Raw genomic sequence first — 7,006 nt, 5'->3', positions numbered from 1 at the left:
TGTACGACACTGGGTTACGTTAGTGAAGAAACATGGTAGGTTCCATCACCCGAAGGTGAAGCCGTATGACTCTGGGTTACGCTAGAGAAGAAATATAACATAACACACTGACACTAGCTGTGGCTAGTGAAGCTGTCTGACATTGGTTTCGCTAGTGAAGCTGGGAGTATGTCATAAATATCTCACTGCTCCTCAACTGTGTCCTATGGCCATAAATGTATACATACTCAGGTTGCGTGTATGTGCTGTATGATTACCCACTAGATAAGCACCAAAAAACGTAACCAAAATCTCATACCAAGTGTAGAATACCAAAACCTTATCATCCGAAATCATAATAAATCCATCATGTACCGTAAAGCGTAAAAAGCCAGGCTTCGTAAATCTTTTGTAAACGTAAATTCAATAAATCATAAATAAATCATGAAATGTAAAATCATGAAATCATGCTTTTCATGAATGCAAGCCTAGCATTTAATCAAAATCATGCAATTTAAAAAGGGGACCACTCACTGATACTCCGTCGCCAAAGAGCCGTTTAGGCAAGAAAAGACGAAATCGCCACCAACAGCTGCACCTAAGCACATAAAAGGACTAATTAGTAAAACTTTACTAAGACGATTGAATTTGGGAAAACGGACGTCAAATTCGGATTCGAGACGTCGAAAAACCTAAGGAGGGACCTCGGGTTCCCCCACACGCCGCTGCACGCGCCACTACGGGAATGCTGTCAAAAGGCCATGCGCTACAACACGCATTGCCACACACTGATTTGGGTCGTCGAAAAGTTGCCGGTGCCGCCATGATTGCCGTCGTGGATGGTGGTGAAGCACAGCACCTCCGGTGGAAGCGCGTGTGCTCCACGTGCTAGGCACTGCAGCACCACACGCAACCCTATGCACCCGCAAGTACGTTGTACTCGCCTTCCCCAATTTCTAGAAAATCTCCAGATTTTCTTCCAATTTCCAGAGCTCATTCCGAGCTCGATACAACTCCAAATCAAGTGATTTAAGATCCTATGTAAAGCTAGAAATGTGGAAAAGAGATTCATACCCTTTTGAGATTAACGGAGGTCAGAGTTTGCCGAAAAAGTGATTAGAAAGTGGCTAAACGGCCATAGTTTAGGTTTTTCCATAAAGTGTACAGTACATTCCTTCGAGTTTTCCCTTGCATCCACACATGATTAATGCCTAAAACTACCCTAATATAATACTAGAGCACGATCCACAAGGTTCTAGGGACTTACCTTCATCTAAAACGGCGAAAACTCACCAAAGAAAGGGTTGTGTGTTGAACAACATTGTGCAGTGGTGGAGGAAGGGGTTTGGGGGGGGGGGTGTTCTCCATTGTTTCTAGATTCATGGTGATGGAGGTGGTACTATTGTTGTTGTTGTTCGTTGTTTGTTTGTGTTGTGCCCTCGGGGAGGGTGGTTCATAGAGAGATAGGGAGATGAGAGAAAAGAGAGTGAAAGGGTTACGAGAAAGAGAAGAAAAGGGAAAAAGAGAGAGAGCTAGGAGACAACAAGGCAAGGGTAGGCCCCACTGGCTCACCAAACAAGGGAAAGAAAAAAAAAAAGGGAAAAATATCTCTCAAATTAGAGAATTACCAAAATGCCTTGATGTTTCAAATTTCGTAAAATCTTCGTTCTAGCTTCAAAATTAATTTCTCTTGTGTCCACGCGTTCCTAGTGGCAAGAACTACAAGGATACGCTAACAGATTGGGTTATACGTCTCACAATACAAGAGTCAACAAAGGTCAATGATTTCGCCTCGAAGGGCATTTTTGTAAATTCACGCTTTTAAATTATAAAAATGGATTAATTACACTAACACCCCCTGAGGTTTATCGTGTTTTCACAACCCTCATGTTTGAAACATAACACTAACACCCCTTGAGGTTCTAATTCACTTTCACAAACCCCTTTAGGGCTGACATCAGTTTAAAATAATTTCTTAAAGACAAATTTGCCCCATTATTAATTACTTTAAAAAATAAAAAAGGTTTTTTTAAAAATACATATAATAATAACCAATATAAAGAAAATAGATTTTTTTTGTTGGACTTCAAAAACATACATTAACCATTAAAAAAAAAATGAAAATAGAAAGCCACCTATGCATCTTTGGATCTTTCGTTTAATTTTTTTTTTCTTTTTGTTCTTGTCCTCAAATCGGCACCTCAATCTCTTCGGCAACCTCCTTCATTCCTTGTTCACCCAAACTGAAACCAATTTCGACGAGAAAACGATATGGAAGAAAGCCTTGATTTCAAACATGGAGAAGAGTACCTGATTTGGCTTCTTGGAGGAAATTACCCGACCACATTCATACTCTGAAACTCCCGAAGGATTTAACAGGAGAAAGATTTGTTCTGCTAGGGTTTTTCCAATTAAGAAAAAAGGATTGAGATACGAATTAACAGCGTAGAGGAAGAAGGTAACAGGATTTCTTCAATTTTCTTTTATTTCCTTTTATTGTTTAATGTAAGATTTTAATTTTAATTTTTATTCTATTTATTTATAAAGGATTTTTCATAAAGTAATTAATAATTAGGGCAAAATTATCTTTAAGAAATTATTTTAAGGTGATGTTAGCCCTAAAGGGGTTATGTGAAAGTGAATTAGAACCTCAAGGGATGTTAGTGTTATGTTTCAAATGTGTGGGGATTTTGTGAAAACATGATAAACCTCAGAGGGTGTTAGTGTAATTAACCCTTATAAAAATCGTAAAATTGGGAATGGCCCATTACATTTTGGCTTGCGTTCGGTGATCAATCACAGTATCCCTACGAAGGAATGGTTAATAACTCTGGTGGAACAACATGCTTTTGACTTTGATTTATTTTGTATGATTCGATTGGCTGTTTGGCAAGCAAGAAACTCAAGAGTGTGGAAGGGTACCCTGTGGAAGTTGTTCAGCGAGCCATTGCTTGGTTTCAAGATTTCTAGTCGACCAATTTCAGGCCGACAGCGTCCAGACAGTAGATGTAGCTACGGTGGACTGCTCCTAGGGAATGATGGGTAAAGATCAATGGCGATGGAGCTAGAAAGAACTTCACGGTCATGGGTTTGATTGCGGACGATGTGATACAGTCATTCCTGTCTAAATTATTCTTGTATGTCCTTGGAGTTGCGATGGGGTTGTCCATAGGTTAACTAAGTTTGCTTTGTCAATTGGAAACGACATAGTTTGAATTAAGGAAACACTTGCTCTTGTTCAGGATCTCCTCGCACAACAGGGACGGAGCCAGAAATTTTTTCTCATGGGGGCAACCGAAAACAAGTAAAAAAACCTTATTATAGTATGGTTATACGCAATATGATATTAAAGATTGTTTCAAATGACGATGTATTACAATTCCAATGTCACAAAAATTTTAATATAGTAGTGGAAAGTGACAAAGTGATGAGAAAAACGTAAGTATATGATAGGCGGGAAATGGTTTTTTCTGTTTGAATGATAGAACAAAGTACTATCGCTCATATAATATTTGATATGGTGTATAAGTAGAATGAATGTATGTTAGATATTAGATACATATATTTTCTTCAAAGATAACCCGTATATATTATATAATTGTAGTTTGTAACTAAACAAACAAATTACTTGAGTGGAGGCATCTGCCCCAGTGAGCCTTCATTGGCCCCGTCCATGCGCGCAAGATGTGTTGGAACTTGGATTGAGTTTCTTAATACATTGTCTTCGTTAAAGAAAAAAAATACGTACCGGAAAGAAGGTGAAGCTTAATGTGGACTGTTCTCGGATCAATGCTACTGGAAATATAGGTGCAACAGGAGTTCTTAGAGTCAACATTGGCGGCTTAATGGATTCTCTGTCAACTCGGGCAAAGGTCAGGTGGTTGATGCTGAAATTTGGGGGCTATATTTTGGATTGAAACTTAGAATTGACAAGAATATTTCAAGATTATATGTGGAGATGGATTTGGCTCTTGTGGTTAATCAATAATATGATTGATACCAGCTTTCATTCTCATGCCAACATCATTCATCAGTGTAGACAATTTATAACACGCATAACGGAATGTGAGTTAATGCATATATATCAGGAGAAGAATATGATGGCTAAGAGCATTGCCAATTGAAGCTATAATATGAATCTTAACACAATTATTTTGAAAATCCTCCTAATTAGATTGGAGCTCAATTATTTGATGATATAATGAGGTCCTAGGACTTGAATTATTTGTAATAGGGCTGGGCAAACGGGTCCTGGACCCGCGGTTAGGGGCGGGTCCAAGTGGATCGGGGCGGGTCCTATTTTTAAAAATCTGAAACGGGGTGGGGCGGGGCGGATCCATGTTATTTGCGGGGCGGGACAGGTCGTAATTACTGAGGAAACGGGTCCCCGACCCGAACCGTTTCCACCTTCCAAAATTTAAGATTTAATCTGATCCGTTGATTAAAACCACGATCGCACTCAAGATCAAGAGTCTCTCAGATCAGACTCTCAGTCTCAGACAGTCAGACAGACCTCGACAGTTCCCTTCCCCCACTCCCCAAATCTCCTCTCCTCTCTACTCTCTCGTCTCAGAGTCAGACCTCGATCGCTCGCGCTCCCATCTTTTTCCATCGATTCTCCACTCCACCCCTACTGACTCGACTCGACTCGACTCCTTGAGACTCATAGTGAGTCAGTGACTGTCGACCTCGACTGTGTCTGTCGACATTACATCAATCCTCCCCAATCGCGAGTTCCGACCACCACCACACGGTCGACACCAACCTCGCCGTCGAGAACACTACCATCATCCTGCAAATTCCTAGGTAATTTATGAATTAGGGTTTCTGATTTGGGAATTTAGGGTTTTTGGGGCTATGATTGCATAAGCTTTTCGATTGATTATATGGACTGCTGCGATTTGATTACTAGCAGAAACTTGTTTATTGGTTTTGAATTTTATGGATCTGCTTATAGATTGTAGATTTTAAGTTGTTTGGTTAAATTTGCAGAAATTTAAGTTGTTTGTAGATTTTAAGTTGTTTGGTTAAATACTTTGGTATTTAAATTTGCAGAAAATTTTCGAATTGTTACAATTTTTGAACTAAAATTGGTAATTGAAGCTGCAATCTTAATGCATGTAAGTCAAAGCCGATAGTTAAGAACTTAAGAGTTAAGAGTATTTAATAGCTTCTTCTGGGTTTAAACTTTAAAGAGGTTGTTTTAGACATTTAATTTATGGGTTTTGTTTTAGACACTTTTGAATTTTGATTGCATTTTCAGATTTTCTTGCATTGTTGCATTTCCAAGAATATTATATGTATTTTCTTGATTGTTTGGGAATTGGTTTCAGATTCCGGAGCCACTTATTACTGAGAAAGTTTGGAAATTGGAAGATTTTGAATCATATCCTGCTTGCTTACTGGTGAGTTCTTGGTTTGGATGGTTATTTTTTGTTTGATTTTCTTATTCTTGATTCATTCATCCTTTCATCTACTTTAACAAAAATTGAGAACTAAAACACGAAATGGTTATCAAACGTTCTCTAAGTAATCAAGGGTTTTAGAGGTTGATGGTTATGTGTTTGAAGTGTCATATGAAATGCAATTTGAGTGCACATTTCAATGCCTTGGTTGCACTATTCTCTCCTAACTTAGGTGTATAATTTTCTGACTTTTCAGAGAGACAGAATCGTGTTGCTGTTGTGGTGAAGGGGCTACTGGGGAAAGCTCCGAGTCTTCAACATCTATTGTGAAATCTGTTCAGAATGTGGTAAGCTCTTTCCCTCTGCGCTTTCATGATCAAATTTTTATATTTATGATTTGTGCTCAGTACATAAAGAACTATAGAGGGTTTCACGTTATGCTTTGGCTAGCCTGAATCTGCAGGCAATATTTCCTTTCTTCTTTTGATTCCTCTAATGGTTTTCAATTGTGTGCAAAGTTTATGAATTCCCCCTTCAGTAAATTTCGAAAAAGCGTGCATTTTTCTTAGCTATGAGAATGGGCTGTGATATGGATAACACACGATTTTGTTTTTTAGCCAACTTTTGGTCCTAAGAATTTGTCATTCAATGGAATGAAGAAATGCATGCAATATTATCTTGTTTTTTATAGTTTGGTTTATAACTTTATATTAATTGGTTTACAATTAACGGTTGTTTTTTGTTTTAGAATATAAAAGAAAAAGAGCAAATACTATCTCTACAAGTTCAACAATCTCATCAAGTGTTCCTGAAATTGAAACAACTCAAACGAATAAAGGAAAAGGAATTGCGGTAATATTTTAAACTCAAATGAATAAACTTTAAATTTCAATAATTCAATTTGAATGAGGATAGATAATATGATGTTGGACGTTAAAAATGTCATGTTTATATTCTATTTTTGTCTACAGATTCAATGAAGATTGTTGTTGGAACTTGGATTTTCGAATATTTTGTATGTTGATTTGATTTTTAGATGTTGGAAGATGTAATATTATTATTTTGAATGTATTGTTAATCTATGAACTTGGATGTTGGACTTTGTATTTAGATTGGATGTGAATAATGGTGAATTTGTGCAAAATATGCGTAAATGCAGTATGTGACTTTCTGCAGTTGCAATCTGTGCAAATCTGTGCAGTTTGCAATCTGTACAGTTTTGTGCAGATTGCAAACTGTATTCTGTACAATTTTTATTTTTTTTTTCAAACAACCAAAAAAAAAAAAAAAAAAAGGGACCCGTGGACCCGGCCAGAACCTACCCGTTTCAACTGGGCCGGGTAATGTCCGGTTCTAATATTAAAAAATGTAATCCCCGGCCTAGCCCACCCTGTTCCCTTTGAACCTAGGTCCGGTCCGGTCCCTTCAAAATTAGGCCCTGCCCGGCCCGTGCCCAGCCCTAATTTGTAATAACTCTTCGCTAGTTTGTGGGGTGATCTACCCCTCAGTTTACCAAAAATAAAAAAATAAAAATTACCTAGACTTTATTTATTTTTTGTTGTAAAATGCCTGCACAGTTGCAAATTATGAGTACAGCTTTCTAGAACCCTTTGTCCAATCTC

The 7,006-nt window shown here is 37.9% G+C and overlaps 1 long non-coding RNA gene across 1 annotated transcript; it reads left to right on the top strand.

Moving 5' to 3' along the window:
• The first annotated feature begins 4,583 nt into the window (after positions 1-4,583).
• LOC125469413 lies at positions 4,584-6,528 on the top strand. The gene is made up of 3 exons (XR_007251717.1): positions 4,584-4,785; positions 5,313-5,384; positions 6,356-6,528. It is a non-coding gene; the product is annotated as an uncharacterized LOC125469413 (long non-coding RNA).
• The last annotated feature ends 478 nt before the right edge of the window (positions 6,529-7,006 follow it).

The sequence above is a fragment of a genome, unplaced genomic scaffold (assembly GCF_019419815.1).
Source record: "Pyrus x bretschneideri cultivar Hongxiangsu unplaced genomic scaffold, Pyrus_bretschneideri_v1 Contig42, whole genome shotgun sequence".
Taxonomy (NCBI): Eukaryota; Viridiplantae; Streptophyta; class Magnoliopsida; order Rosales; family Rosaceae; genus Pyrus; species Pyrus x bretschneideri.
Note: the sequence above shows the minus strand (reverse complement) of the source record. Positions and strands in the feature narration are given on the sequence as shown.